This window comes from Vicugna pacos, chromosome 4, assembly GCF_048564905.1.
Source record: "Vicugna pacos chromosome 4, VicPac4, whole genome shotgun sequence".
NCBI classification, from domain to species: Eukaryota; Metazoa; Chordata; class Mammalia; order Artiodactyla; family Camelidae; genus Vicugna; species Vicugna pacos.
Window position 1 is genome coordinate 66,702,400 of NC_132990.1, and position 12,759 is coordinate 66,715,158.

Sequence of the window (12,759 nt, forward strand, 5' to 3'; positions counted from 1 at the left end):
CTCAACAAGATGGCGCGCTGCCGGCAGTATGGCGCACTTGTTCCTTTTACATACTCTGCCCGCGCATGCGTATTAGTCATAATGCTGACTCACGCCACTGGCGCATGCGTGGTGGTCACATTACTGGCGCATGCGCACACTTACCTCTTACGAGGCGCAAGCTATTGTGCACCTGGGCCTGGGCCCCAGGGCCTACTCACTTAAGGCTGCTGACACTGCTCCAGTGGGAAAGGAAATGGACATTGACTCATTGAGAGCCCATCACGCTCCAGACGCTTCTCTGACACATTTCTCACTGTTACCGAACTCAAGTTCATGTGTTCAACGCACAGAGAGGCCAAACAAACCGAAACGCTGGAGTTCTGAGCAGAGAAAGGTTTGTTGCGGGGCCGAGCAAGGAGAAATAGTGGCTCCCGGACAGGAACACCCAGAACTCCCGGAAGGGGGGGGGGGGCAGCTGAGCGCTTTTAAGGACCAGGCGAGGGTGGGGGTCGGGCGGGGCGAGGCGTCCCAGCATCTGTCATCAACTATGCACAGCTCTGATTGGCTGATGCTGCGGTCACAGGGCGATCAACATTATCAATCCTTACAGGCCAGGAAGTCTAGGGGCCAGGTTCTCCTGATCATCAAGTAGTTAATTTCTTCCATTTGGTGGTGGTTTTAGCATCTGAAAAACTCAGGAAACCTGTATGAGAGACTATTATCTGGGTCCTTCCGAGAGGATATGGGGGAGGGGTCTGTCCCAGGAAGGGTCCTGCTGGATTACGTCACAACCACCCAGTGAGTCGGGTATCATCACATTATTTTACAGAACAGGAAACTGGGATTCATACAGAGTAATTCAAACACAAATCCAGCTGGAAGAACTGGATTTTAGACCCAAGCCCAGCTGACTCCAAAAAAAACACTTTCTGAGGCTCCGAACCACCTCCTGAGATGCAAAGATATGTACGATGGACACTGTTTTCCTAAGCTTTGCGTTGTCATTGTCTGCTGAGAGCACCTCCCCGGTAGGTGAGCTCCAAACGATCATAACCCCTGGCCACTTCACACAGGCCTGGCCTGGAGTAGTTCCCCACTAAACGTGCTGTTGGAGCAAATGATGCAGTAGCCAAGGATGTCAGCCCCCAGAGCTCCTCCCCTGGCCTCAGCCCTCTGGGAATTTGAAAAGGCCCAGCTTGACTCCGAGACCTATTAATGCCAAGGGATGCTCCACTCCCCGTACCTGAGACAGGTGTGATACATGAAACATGGGGCGCAAGGGAATAGCTATCTATGTCCCAGGTCTCATTCAGGTCCCTGGGATGCATTGCACCAAGTGGGAGTCCTTGGCTTCATGTAGGAAAGGATTCAAGAGTGAGCAAAGATAGATTTATTCAGAGAGATACATGCTCCATAGACAGAACGCGGGCTGTCTGAGAAGGTCAAAATGCGTGGGGTTGTTAGTTTTAATGGGCTGGGTAACTTCATACGGTAGCAAGTGGGAGGATTATTCCAACTACTTTGGGGAAGGGGCTGGGATTTCCAGGAACTGGACCCTCACCCACTTTTTAACCTTTTATGGGCAGCCTTGAAACTGTCGTGACACCTGTGGGTGTGCCATTTAGCAGCTAATGTATAACAGTAAGTGTATATTGAAGCTCAGATTCTACTGGGAGTTGACTCTTCCACCATCTTGGTGCTAATTTCTGTGTCAATCATTTAATAGTTGTGCCCTGCCCTCTTCCGTCCTGTCTCAGGTGGACCGGGTCCCTGAGTGTGCCAGCACAGTCTTGTCTCTTCCTGGTCGTTGGGAAGGGGAGAAAGGGCACAGAGTGGTGGGCAAAAGACTTTATCATAAGGCTGGACTGACGGTGGGGATACATGGTGTCCCAGGCAACTCTGCCGACTTGTCCTCTTGCTTACATGAGACAGGGAATTAGGAAGGGCTGGAAAGGATAAAAGTCCTCAGTGGAATAAAGGAAAATTAAACTAAATAAATAAAAATAAAGATACACTGCCATTGATGTTTGTTGGTCTCCATCTTGATTCCTTCACACCAAATGCCTGGTACTCATTACAGGACCATTAATACATAGGCATTAAATAAATGAGTGGATGGATGGATGAGTGAGTGGGTGGATGAACAAATGAATGAATGAATGTAGCTGAAAGGAACACTTGGCCAGGGGTCAGGAGACCAGGCTTCTCATCCCAGCTCTGCCAAACCAGAAATTTTATTTCTGACCATGAGCTTTATTTCCTCTAGGTGCCATGTCTTCACCTCTAAACCCAGACCTAGCCACAGAACAAGGACCCTTCAGGACCCTGAGCACCACAGCATCCCCACCATGTGGTGCTGGGGGAGCCTGGAAACCCCTTTCTGATGCAATGCAGTGGGATTAAGAAAGCATCCTTGGGCATGACAAGAGCTCCTGTTCTGATCCCATGACAAGATCACTTGGCCATCCCTCTCTGCCCTGACATGAGAAAGTCGACATTTGTTCTAATGGGCAATGCAGGGGGTGTCCTTTTTCACTAAATCCCATTGGCCAACAGTGTTTTTCAATAGGCCTCTAAGGCTCAGGTTCAATTGATGAGCAGAAAAGAACACTGTGGAATAAGTACCCACAGGCGTCTCCTGACATGAAGTCCCATTGGTCCTGCTGATTCAAATCCCTGGTCTACGTCCTTTATTCCTTCTTTCAGTAAGTGTTTATCAAGTGCCTTCTATGCACCAGACACTGTACTAGACACTAGCAGTACGTGGTGAACGAAAGAAACACAACTTCTGTTCTCTTGATGCCAATAGTCTCATACAGGATCCAGACATAAATTCAAATAACCACACAAGTGAACACACATGGTAGTTACAACAATGCTGTGTCGTGAGGGAAATTGTGGTGAGCACTGAGGGCATTTAACAGTCTAGTCTGGGAGATGAAGGCAGACTTCCCTGAGGAAGTGGGGTCTGAGCCAAGATCCAAAGGATGTGTGGGAATTGGGCAGATGAAGGGGAGGGTGGGCGTCCCAGGACCTTTGTTTACAAGAGCAGGAGAGAATGGCACCTGTTTTCCTAGAGTCCGCCGCCCCACGGGCTGCTTTTCCTCACTTACAGGAGCTCTTATTCCAATTTAATCTGTCAATTTTTCTAAGTCTTTATCACACTTTATCAAAATGTGTATCAGGGTGAGAAAGCGACCGTCTGCCACCCCTCCCCTCGGGCAACAGCAAAATTGAAATCCTGCGAAGACGGCAGCACGTTTCCTATCTTAATTATTTTTGCATCTTCCTTGGCTGGTCTCTGTTTTTTGATGACTCTTTTCACTCCCTTCTAGAAGCAGGTCCCACCCTCTCCATGGGTAGAAAAACATGCTCATCTCTACTGAGGTAGAAAATGTTTCGAGCGTGTCAAGGTGTCGATTGGAGGAATCGTGTGAGGGAAAAGTCTGCTCTGTTAGAGATGCTGGTAGAAAGCAGCTCAAGTAAAGAACGTACCTCAAAATCAAAACCTGGGGGCAGTCAGAAGAGCAATGGACTTAGAGGTGAACTTGGACTCAAATTTGACTATTGTGCTGTCTAGCAGGATGACCTTGAGTCTGGCAGTTTGCTCAGTGCCAGAGCCCATTTTGAGTACTTTGCAAGGATTGGCTCAGTTAGTCTGCACAACAGCTTTTCGAGATAGAAGCTGCCATTGTTCCTATTTATAGTTCAGGGGAGATACAGAGGCATCCAGCTTTGCCCCAGATGCCCTAGGAGTCAGCGCAGAGCTGAGACACAAATGTAGGCAGTGCGTCACTGAACCCCCACTTTAACCACCAGGCATGACTTCCTCAGTACAGGGAAAATGTGAGTCCCTTTTTCAATATGGGGAAGCTTGAGGCACAGAGGGGTTGATCAAAGGCGAAGATATATTAAAGTGTGATGGGAAGACAACAGGAGGTGCACCAGGGGAGAAATACTAGATTTTGAGGTCCTCCAGCTTTCCAGCCTCCCGAGTAAGTTATGGATGTGGGAGTGTATCAGTTACTTATTGCCACAAAAATGCTGCATAACAAACACAAAACCTTAATGACATGTTGCAATAGGCTTTTATGCTCTCAGATATACCAGTCAGCTGGGGGTCAACTTACTCAGGCGGGGCTTGTCTGGGGTGGGTCTGCTCTGGGCATCTCTCATCTTCCTTGAATCAGAGGGACAGCTGAGGAATGTTCTCTTGGGGATAGCAGTGGGGCAAAGAGGGAAGTGGGAACAGAAAAGGCCTATGAAGGCCTATACTTGGAAATGACTCACACACTTTTGCTTCATTCTGTTGGTCAAATCAAGTCATATGGCTGCGTTCAAAGTCAACAGGGCAGGAAGGTTGAGGGAGAGGGGGAGGTATGCCCTGCCTTTATGGAAAGAATCCCAAAATCACGTGCAATGAGCATGAGTATCAAGAGTGGCAAAAAAAAAAAATTGGAGCCAGTAATGCAATCTACCCAAGGTGGAATATAGGAACCCCCATGAGCTTGGGCAATGATAGAGCAGGGGATGCAGTTGCCTGGCAGCCAAGGACCCTGCACAGGTCAGGCACCATGGCTGAAGAGATGTCCAGTGGATAAGCCTGAGACAGACTCATAAACTCCATACACCCTCAGGGGATGCTGAGAAAGCAGAGCATGGAGGTCCTGGTGGACCTGAAGAGACTCCACAGTTGGGATGCAGGAAGAAGTAAGAGGCTCTGACAATCGTAGGCAGGAAATAGATCACCAGCAACAATGGATGAATCTGGGTTGGAGGTCAGGGACCAATCGTGGGGCAAACCTTACCTTGTGGAGGCCCTCAAGGCCCAAATGCCCTCCTTTCATTATCAGGTTGATGAAAGCAAGGCCACTGGAAATTAGCTCACCCCTCCCACTTTGGGGAAATGAGGAGAAGGAGAGAAAAGGGAAGAATTTTGACCTGCCTACATCAAAATCCCAAATCGATCACATTAAAATCTGAAAGACACTGAGTTATTAGAATGTACAAGATTAAGTTTCCTGCCCCTGGCAGAAATTTGGACTCATGAGCTAAGGACATTTCCCAAGAAATAATGAAAATCACATCTAAGCATGGTTTATAGATGGTTGTGGCTGCAAACTTTAAATCTGCAACTTAATATGTGTCTACTTCAGTACATTGTAATCACATTTTTTTTTCTGCTGGACTTCTTGCTGTTCATCAGAAGATCAATTACATTGCTAATGGAAGCCTTTTAAAGGCTTGTGTCAAAGCCCCATGCGAAGGACAGGAGAGTCACCCTTATGGAGACAGGAGTTCTGCATGGACCCAGTTGGTTTTCTCAGCCCCTCCTCCTCCCTGAGCTCTCACAGATACTGACAGATGCTTTTCTGCATCAACTAATGTGGAAGGAGTCTGGCTGTCTAGCATTCTCCAGGGGAAGTTTTAACTTGTGGCTGAGTGCATTGATTATGTTTCTTTTCCTTTTCAATCTGTGTTTCTGGGAGGGGGTGAGAGGTGGGAGATGAGCCCAGCTTGGAGCCAGGCTGTCCTCACTTGACTTACCAGTATTTGGAAGGCATTTAAGATTTTCTCTTTTCTATTGGAATGAGAGTGAAATCCAAAATTCCTAGCTGTCTCTAAATACCAACTGACTAAGCTTAAAGACTCCCAAAATAAACAGCTTAGCATTCCGGAAAGTTACCAGAGACCTGGGGGTTTGGTGAATAAAGCACGTACCTCTTGCCCTCCTCACTCAGATTCTGCTCAGTCAGCCCCCGCATGGCCAAGTAAGCAGACGTGTGTTTGTTTTGTAGCCAGTCGATAAGGGAGGAGTTTCTAATACTTTGGCTTGTGATGCCGGGGCTCCAAAATAGAATGTTATGTTGGCAACAAGATGAAATCCAAATTCAGCTGGGTTAGCTGTTCCCCCCTCCTTTCTACCTGCCCCATAATTATCTATCCTTAAGGGGCTGATTCAAGTCTCAACCCCCCTCCCGCCTCCGCTCCCATAACACATCAGCCTATCCTCATAACTCCTAGCTCTTAAGCAACATTTATTTTAGGGTCGACGGCACTTTGCACAGATGTCATCACTACCATTCCCTGCCCTGGACAGACATTACTAATAGATCACAGCACTTCTTCCTGCTGATCTTATATGCAACCTCATAATTCTCTGCTCCAAGCAGCCAGTACTGATCAATGAGAATTGGCATGTAAGGTGAAACAGCTTTGAAGTACCAGATGTAGCTTCTATTTTGAACCTCTAGGCACTCAGAATAAAAATAAGTATAATAATAGCTATCATTTATTGAACAAGCCCTGGGCTAGATGCTTTCCAAATATCTCATTTATCTCTTTGCACAACATTGCAAATTAAGCATTGTGTTACCCCATTTCACCGATTAGGAAACTGGAGCTCAGAGAGGTCAAGTAACTTCACAAGGTCACACAGCTGGGAAGTGGTAGAAATGGAATGACAGCCTAGTTCTGTTATATGTTGAGGGCCCTGGAGGGTTTGATTCCTAAAACAATCCACCCTGTCCTAGAGCTGGGTTGTCCCTAACCTACCATGCTGTTTCATACTCTGAGGGCTTCCCTTACACAACTCCGTTTTCCCAGAATGCCCTTCATCCTTTTCAAAGAGTAGAAACCTTCTTGTCTCCAGAGAACCAGCCCCACAGGCATCGTGTCCTCCTGAAAACCCTTCCTGATCCAGATATAATTAATCGCATCCTTTTTGACCCCCTCCTCCTCCAATGTCCCAACGCTCTAGTGAATTCTTACCTTTAAAATTCCTCTTGAAAGCAAAATCTAAGCTCTATTTATTCTTCTAAAACAAATCAGTACTGAATGAATGAATGAATAAATGCACCCCCCTTCAAATACGAAGGCATAATTAGCTGGTGCTGTCCAAAGAAGCATACTCAGCATGGAGACCCAGACCTCTGACCAGCAGATTTAAGTTCTCAGCCAGGAAACACAGGGCCAAGTGTCAGGTTCAAAAGGCCGGGCCAGAGGAATGATGAATGGACATGGTAGACTTGTCACGGGTCCCCACCTTTGTCTGCCCTCCAGCTCTCCTCCACACTGCCCTAGAGTTATCCTTCTCAGACAAACATCTAGTCATATTTCTCCCCACCCCACCAAAAAAACCACCTTTCCCAATCGCACCCAGGAAAAAAGCCCAAATTTTTTGACATGGCACACAAGTCTCTCCACCACCTGAGCCCAAACATCCTCTCTAAAGCTTTCTCCTGCCTCTCTCCAGTTTACCCCGATGTAACCTTAGGTAGCCTGAACCTCAGCAGAAGCCCAGTGATTACCTGTGTGAGGACTTTTGCACAAGATGTTCTCGCTTCCCGGAATGACCCCCTTCTTCCTTTTATTCCAGTGGAGCTCCTACGCATTCTCCATGACCCAGCTCAGTCACCACCTTCCCCAGGCTCCCAGATGGGTCCTGCGTGCCCACAGCCCCTACCTCAGTCACACCATTTCCTGCACACCTGGAAGGCTGGCATGCTAGTTCACAGACCATGTTTGATGAAGTGGCGGTCAGTGGTGGAAAGGGTTGGATTCAGAATGAATGTCTGTACTGAGGAGTGGGTTAAGGCCAGTGGCTCAGAACAAAGTCCAGGGTGGCAATTTGGACTGGAACTTGCTTTCTATGGGTTGCCGGCACATGGGATACGGGGCTAGCATGTAGGTGGGAGACACGACTTAAGCCTTGGACCACTCTGCACAAGAAAGAGGATTAGAATCTGCAACCCCATCTGGAAAGTACACTCTAAATGCCTCTCCCTACCTGCAGATGTCCTTGTCCCTGATTGTCCCTGAGTCTCTGGGCTGCTCCTGCCTGAGGAGTTGCTGCCTCTGTTTCTAGAGCCCTCTGATAAGGACACTGAACTTGAACTAACGTCTTTGACCTTTCTCCTCCACCTCCTATTATCATACTTGACTTAGTTGGCTGGGCTGGGTCCACCTCCTTATTAGTTCCTGGGACTCGACCTCTTCTGTAATTTTCTACTAACTCTAACAATAATTATCAAATAGTTATATATTACAGGATGCTGATGGTGAACCAGCCTCCATGTTCTTGTGCGTATTCACATTGGATCCTCACAATATTTTTCTGGGGCTCAGAGAAGCAGAGAAATGTGTCTGATGACACACAGCTAATGAGTGTAATGGCCAGCACTCCTACCTGTATGTGGTTCTCTGGACCCCCCAAAATTCCTCCTTTCACTCTTAAAAAACTTCTCTTCTGAAGGCACCCTCTCTCCCTGCCAGTGACTATGAACTTCCAGCAGACAAAGAAAAGCCACCTCTAATGTGTTCTCTCTACCCTGGTCTTTTCCCTTTCTCAATAAATCCATTTAAGAGGAAAGTGTTTGATGGACAGTTTAATAGAGCTCTCCTTAAACCTGGCCACATTAATGATTTCTGGCTGGCTACATGTCAGCTTCCGTAGCTCAATAGCTATTTCCCTTCCTTAACAATCAGTGTTTCATTCGCTTTTCTTTACCTGGTGGACAGGGGATAGTGCTTGAATGGGTCAGCACCAAGCCAGTGGACCTGGGATTTAAGTTGGACTCACTGTGTGACCTTCAGTAAGTCACTTAACCTCTCTGGCCATTAATGGTTCTAAAATGGTGACAGTGCTGTCCAGGTCCCGCCTACATATTATGAGGGTATTTCATCATGTCCGTAATGATCTTTAAGCTCCTTTGTAAAGGGACCAAGATATATAAATAAAGTTTGAGGCTCACTGTGTTCTTATTTTTAGATACAAAAGTGCAAAATTTTTTCATAGGTTGTTTTGCTACCTTACTGCCAGTTGGACACTGCAGATGATTTGTGTCCCTAAACTTAACTGGGAATTTTGTTTTTCTTCAGAGGGCGTTTTTTTTCTTTTATTGAAATATGTAGTCAGTTTACAATGTTGCATCAGTTTCTGGTGTACAGCATATACATAACATATATTCCTTTTAATATTCTTTTCATATTCTTTTTCATTATAGGTTACTACAAGATATTGAATGTAGTTTCCTGTGCTGTACAGTATAAACTTGTTGTTTATCTATTTTATATATAGTAGCTAGTGTCTGCAAATCTTGAACTCCCAATTTATCCCTTCCTACCCTCTTTCCCCTTGCTAACCATAATTTTGCTTTCTATGTCAGTGAGTCTGTTTCTGTTTTGTAAATAAGTTCATTTGTGTCTTTTTTTCTAAGACTCCACATATGAGTGATATCATATGGTATTTTTCTCTCTCTTTCTGGCTTACTTCATTGGAATGACAATCTTCAGGTCCATCCATGTTGCTGCAAATGGCATTATTTTATTCTTTTTTATGACTGAGTAGTATTCCACTGTATACATATACCACAACTTCTTTATCCAGTCATTTGTCAATGGACATTTAAGGTGTTTACATGTCTTGGTTATTGTAAATAGTGCTGCTTTGAACTTTGGGGTGCATATATCTTTTCAAATTAGAGTTCCCTCTGGATATATGCCCAGGAATGGGATTGCTGGATCCTTTGGTAAGTCTGTTTTTAGTTTTTTGAGGAATCCCCATACTGTTTTCCATAATGGTTGCACCAGACTACATTCCCCTCAACAGTGTACAAGGGTTCCCTTTTCTCCTCACCCTCTCCAGCATTTATCATTTGTGGACTTTTTAATGACAGCCATTCTGACTGGTGTGGGGTGATACCTCATTGTAGTTTTGATTTGCATTTCTCTGATAATTAGGAATATTGAGCAGTTTCTCATGTGCCTATTGGATATTTGTTTGTCTTTATTAGAGAATTGCTTGTTTAGGTCTTCTGCCCATTTTTGGATTGGGTTGTTTCATTTTGTTGTTGTTGTCATTCAGCTGAATGAGCTGTTTGTATACTCTGGAGGTTAAGCCCTTGTCAGTCACATCATTTGCAAATATTTTCTTGGAGGGCATTTTTATCTCTTTTTTGAGCTAATGTAAATTGAACTATCTTCTATCAAAGAAGAGAAAAGAAGCTTTATCCTGATTCTTTCATACAGTACATGCTAGAGACACTCAGCCCGACATTACCACCTAAGGAAACTGAGTCTCAGAGATGTTAAGTAACATTCGCAAGGTTACAGAGCAAAAGCATGGTAAAGCTGGGACCCAACGCTATGCCTTTAACCAGCAATATTTAATATTTAATATTGCCTTCACAAGGGTGGAACATAGATCCAGGGGAGGGCTGGGCAGAGTGAGCTGCGAGCTTCTGAACAATCGGGCAGCTTTACTCTCTGGTTGCAGAGTGAGTTGAGATGTTTAAAGCCTTGGAATCTATGTTAAAAGCCGTAAGCAACAATCACTTTTATTTTCTAAAATCTTTTCTTACTTTTAAATTCCCTGACTCTGGCTCACTTCCAAAGCCTTGGGTTATACGCTTAGATAATAAAAATTGTCATCCTGGGTCCTGCTTGTGTGAAATTGCTGCTGCAGCTCAGCTCAGTGTCCTATGGGGGAAAAATAGAGCAGAGAGCCTGGTATAGAAATGGTAGTCTTTATCAGATAATAGCCCAAGACTGCAGACGTACCTTCCTGATATGGTGAGTCCTCACCTATTTGGGGATTTAGATAAACTGATCATCTCGCCTGTTCAGAACCTGATCTGGACAACACAACAGCATGACCTCCAAAGACACAGGTCCAGCCCAGTACTTAAATGCTTCATCTCACTTAATCCTCACAACCAGCCCTTTTTGCCAAGGAGGAAACAGAAGCTCAGAGAGCTTGAGAAACTTGCTTAAGACCACACAGCTAGTAGGAGGTAGAGCTGGTCTGCCTACCCCAGCTGCACGGGAAAAAGGGCAAGCCCCACAGCTGCACAACCTGTTACAAAGGCAAGTTCGTGTACCCGCTGCATAATGAGGCCAAACAAACAGAAACATTGAAGTTCGGAGCAGAGAAAGGTTTACTGCAGGGCTGAGCAAGGAGGACAGGGTGGCTTATGCCCAAGAGAACCCCGAACTCCCAGAAGGGTTTCAGCAAAGCGTATTTAAAGTTCAGGTAAGGGAGGGGGGATCACAGGGTATGTAATCAGCTCGTATAAAATTCCCTGACTGGTTGATGTTGAGGGAACAGGGCGAATTAACACTATCCACTACCAGGTGCCAGAAGGTCTGGGGGCTACATGCTCTCGATCATCAAGTAGTTAATTTCTTCCCTTTGGTGGTGGTTTTAAGTATCTGAAACACTCACAAAATATACATGAGGTACTGTTATCTGGGTCCTTCAGAGAGGAGCTACAGCAGAGGAGATGGAGGAGGGGTCTGCCCTGGAAGGCCCCACAGGGTCCTGCTCGGTTACAAACCCAAAGCGATAATGACCAGCTTGGGGATTCTATCCCAAGGCAAGCACCACCTTCTCTTGCTTGGAGTTTATTTACACCAAATGAACAACAGAGATCTAACCTTCACTGCGTTGTGGACACAGCATTGCAAGATGCTGAAGGAGGCTACAGACACCTGCAACAGTGAGGGAGACTCGTGGGGGATCACAGGTCTGGGAATGGGGATGTCTGGGTCTTCGTTCTGGCCCCGCTGCAAACTCACAGCTCTTAGGTTCTCAGCAGTGAGTGGGGAAGTTTGGCTAAGTGGTCTCTGAGGATGCTTTGGGCTACAGAGAATATAAAGAAAAATAACATAAGACACAGTCCTTGTTTTTGAGGAACGCACAGTCTCCTGAAGGAGACAGATGAAATACACACGTCTAAGACAAGGCAGACAAAAATTAGTGTTTGATAGAGGAAGATGTGGAGCTTTTCATGGGAGCCAAGGATGAAAGGAGTCGTTCCAAACCAAGATACATCATGACAGAGTTCTGACTACAAGAACACTGTACATCTTTTTTTTTTTAATGCTGAATGACAGTCATTGCTTTCAGATTAATGGTACAGGATAGACCAGACCATTGGATAAACTGTTTTGCTACATGTGAAGTACTTAATACCTCAGCTATGTGTACAATTCATCTATCCAGAAAGTAACCTCCTGGCTTTTGCCAGCAGTCAAGGTTTATAGTCCAATAGCTCAATGTTCCCACAAAAGGGGCTTGTTCTCAGTAATGGTTCTGACTTGTTCTGTTGTAGAAGCCTATTTATTTCATCCTTGGGAAATAAACCCAGTTGTCTTTGATTCTCTCTTCTGAATCACATCTAATTTGATTCTTTATTGGCGTTAGGTTTTTTTTTTTTCTTTTCTTTTGTCTGAAGTCCTACGAATGGCCCAGAACCGATGAAAGTGAATTGACATGATTGGAGTGGCTTCTGAGATTGCATGAGAACCCTTGGAGAAGCAGGGGAACTTGAGATCTGACCCTTCCCCCAACAGGGGGCTCAGGCAGAAGGGAGAGACAGCCCGCCCTGTGAACTCTGGTTATGGGGAAATTGACCACGGGACTTGAAAAACCTCACTGTGGCCTGGTCCCTATTTATGTCACCAGCCTCTGCCCTCTCCTGCAACTCCACTGGACGTCTTGGGCCACACTGAAATGGCTGTTATTCCTTCCATTGCTTCATGATTATTCCCATTGCCGATGCTTCAGATTCTATGCCCTCCGGCTGGAAGACACATCCAATCTACCACTCCCACCCCCAGCCTGCAAAATTATATTTATAATTTATAATTATTTCCCACTTATTCAGTGCTATCTCTGGAAATCTTCCCTGACGCCCCTAAGTCTGAGTGAGGCACCTCCTCTGGGCTCCCTCGCACAGGTGCATCCCCGAGCTACCTGGAATCCCAGCCACGAGT

General features: G+C 45.8%; 1 long non-coding RNA gene across 1 annotated transcript; it reads left to right on the forward strand.

The window, feature by feature from the left end:
* The first annotated feature begins 162 nt into the window (after positions 1 to 162).
* Positions 163 to 2,624, forward strand: LOC140696150 (uncharacterized). The gene is made up of 2 exons (XR_012072235.1): positions 163 to 376; positions 2,249 to 2,624. It is a non-coding gene; the product is annotated as an uncharacterized lncRNA (long non-coding RNA).
* The last annotated feature ends 10,135 nt before the right edge of the window (positions 2,625 to 12,759 follow it).